This window comes from Antennarius striatus, chromosome 6, assembly GCF_040054535.1.
Source record: "Antennarius striatus isolate MH-2024 chromosome 6, ASM4005453v1, whole genome shotgun sequence".
Classification (NCBI taxonomy): Eukaryota; Metazoa; Chordata; class Actinopteri; order Lophiiformes; family Antennariidae; genus Antennarius; species Antennarius striatus.
Window position 1 is genome coordinate 1,017,501 of NC_090781.1, and position 3,111 is coordinate 1,020,611.

At 53.8% G+C, this 3,111-nt stretch overlaps 1 protein-coding gene across 1 annotated transcript in view; it reads right to left on the bottom strand.

The window, feature by feature from the left end:
- tbx4 (T-box transcription factor 4) overlaps positions 1-304 on the bottom strand; it is a 30,938-nt gene extending 30,634 nt beyond the window's left edge. The window contains exon 1 of the mRNA XM_068318206.1: positions 191-304. The gene's annotated coding sequence lies outside the window, so the exon portion shown is untranslated. The remainder of the gene's footprint in view (positions 1-190) is intronic.
- Positions 305-3,111: the final 2,807 nt, after the last annotated feature.

Consider the following 3,111-nt stretch of genomic DNA (forward strand, 5'->3'; position numbering starts at 1 on the left):
CCGGTCCAGATTAAATGATAGTTTAGTCCCCCCAGGCCTGATCCTGTGGGGGGGTGAACCTGCTGCTCTGGATCTAAACAAACCGCTGGTGAAGAAACGTTCTGTAATCCGTCCAGATGAACGGGGTTCTAATCTCCAGGCGCCTGACCCGGGGGGGGGCGGGGGGGCCGCGTGTGTTTTCTGCTCTTACCTCCTGCCTGACCTCTGCTCCTCGCTGGTCCGTCGGTCGTCACGGCGCCGGCGTCAGCAGCACCTTCACACCCTGGGCGGATCACGCCAGGCTGCTTTATAGCAGCACCATGAGAAGAGGTTCTGGGGGGGGAAGTGAACGCTCACCCCCCCATCCCCCGTCACGTGGTCGGAACAGGAGGAGGTTCAGCACCAGTCCATCTGACACCAGAGCTGGACTGGGAAATATGGCTTCCAGTTGGTGATGCTGGGGGGGGACGAACACCAGCGCCCACGGCCCTCCAGAGGGGTGGGGGGGTCTTCTCACCCCCCAGCAGTGACGGCTCCTGAGGCAGTGATGGGAAGTATTCACGCGGCCGAGTTTTCACACTCATTTCCTTCAGTGGAAACCCCCCCCCCCCCCAATGAATTTAAATCAGAAGGACTTTAGTCCACGTCTTAGTTCCTGGATTCACGTCTGTTTCTGGTCCTGTTTATTTTATTTCACATAAAAGTGAACGGTGCGAGTCGGGGGGGTCGGAGTGTTTCTGTTTCACACACACACACACACTCGATGGATGAGTGTGAAATCGTGGGGATTGGGTGCCCAGAAGGAAACCTAATAGTGATCCTAATAGTGATCCTAATAGTGATCCTAATAGTGATCCTAATAGCGATCCTAATAGTGATCCTAATAGTGATCCTAATAGCGATCCTAATAGTGATCCTAATAGTGATCCTAATAGCGATCCTAATAGTGATCCTAATAGTGATCCTAATAGTGATCCTAATAGTGATAATAGTGATCCTAATAGCGATCCTAATAGCGATCCTAATAGCGATCCTAATAGCGATCCTAATAGCGATCCTAATAGCGATCCTAATAGCGATCCTAATAGTGATCCTAATAGCGATCCTAATAGCGATCCTAATAGTGATCTAATAGTGATAATAGTGATCCTAATAGCGATCCTAATAGCGATCCTAATAGCGATCCTAATAGCGATCCTAATAGTGATCCTAATAGTGATCCTAATAGTGATCCTAATAGTGATAATAGTGATCCTAATAGCGATCCTAATAGCGATCCTAATAGCGATCCTAATAGCGATCCTAATAGCGATCCTAATAGCGATCCTAATAGCGATCCTAATAGCGATCCTAATAGCGATCCTAATAGCGATCCTAATAGCGATCCTAATAGTGATCTAATAGTGATCCTAATAGTGATCCTCCAGGACCGACAACGGAGGCTTTGAGCCCCAACAGATCCCCGGGACTCAGACTCCATCCTGGGGCGTTTCTAAAGCGGGACCGACACCCCAACACTGAGTTCTCCTGGTGACCCCAGAAGAACCAGAAACAAAACAAAAGTGAACAATAAATGTTCACGAGGAAACACGCCGGACACGCCCGTCTGGATCAGAACCAACACTTCCTGTGGGGGGAGAAACACCCCCAGCAGAACAAACACGCCTCCTGAGATGATGGACTGATGTTCTCCTGTGGTTCACCTCATCCAGAACCTGAGAAGATCCACGTTCAGGTTCCTCTCAGGTGTTCGATGATACAAACTCAGGTTTAACTGATCTGGACTTTAATCCAGAGGAACCGGTTTCCTGTAGTTCTGTTTAACTTAATACTGAGAGATATTTTACATTTTCTGCTCTTTTCTCATCAGAACCAATAAACATCACACCCCCCCCCCATTTCTCAGCTGTCTGGATTCGGGTGTCGTGGCTGAAGTGGGTGGAGCCTCACCTTTCCGTGCTGGACCCCACCCTCCTCTGGCGTAGCAGTGTGGGCGGGGGCGGCGGCGGGGGGGTGGGGGGGGCTGGCCTCCGCAGACACCACACGTCTTCCTGTCTGCTCTGACCTCCTTATTTCTTTCCTGTCATAATGGGGGGGTGGGGGGGGTGGAGCTGCTTTCCTGTTAATTGGATACTTTGCCCCTCCCCCCTCACACCACAGGGCTTTATGTCTCATCTCTGATTGGCTGTTTTAAGTGTTGGCCAGTGTGACGCGTCACGGCGGGGCGGAGACGTGTCCCACCCCCCCCAAGCCCCAGCCTGATGTTCATGGACAACCTCCACAGCTCGCTTTGCTCTGTGACGAGCGTCACGCCTCATGGCGTGTGGAGACACACGGCATGTGGAGACACACGGCGTGTAGAAACACACGGCGTGTAGAGACACACGCCTCATGGCGTGTAGAAACACACGGCGTGTAGAGACACACGCCTCATGGCGTGTAGAAACACACGGCGTGTAGAGACACACGCCTCACGGTGTCTGAGAGGTCATGACCCCCCCCACTGCAGTCACATTCACAACCTTTAAGACTAGATGCTGCGATAAACTGGCGACCTATGCAGGGTGTTCCCCGCCTGATCATCTCGTCTTCAAGGAGATGAATGAGTGAGGACTTGTTAGCTTAGCTTCTGCCCTTTAGCTGTTTGACCGTCGACCAGGAGCCTCCGACGCTCCACCGACCCGACGTGATGAACGCCTGGTGGACCAACACCGGCCAGACGCAGACGGGTCCAGACGCAGACGGGTCCAGACGCAGACGGGTCCAGACGCAGACGGGTCCAGAAGCAGACGGGTCCTGAAGCAGGCGGGTCCAGACGCAGACGGGTCCAGACGCAGACGGGTCCTGAAGCAGGCGGGTCCAGACGCAGACGGGTCCAGACGCAGACGGGTCCAGAAGCAGACGGGTCCTGAAGCAGGCGGGTCCAGACGCAGACGGGTCCAGAAGCAGGCGGGTCCAGATGCAGGCGGGTCCAGACTTAGGCGGGTCCAGATGCAGGCGGGTCCAGATGCAGGCGGGTCCAGACTTAGGCGGGTCCAGATGCAGGCGGGTCCAGACGCAGGCGGGTCCAGACGCCGACGGGTCAGCTGATCTCTCGGCGCTTTGACCAAGCCAGAACACAGTTGTGAATGT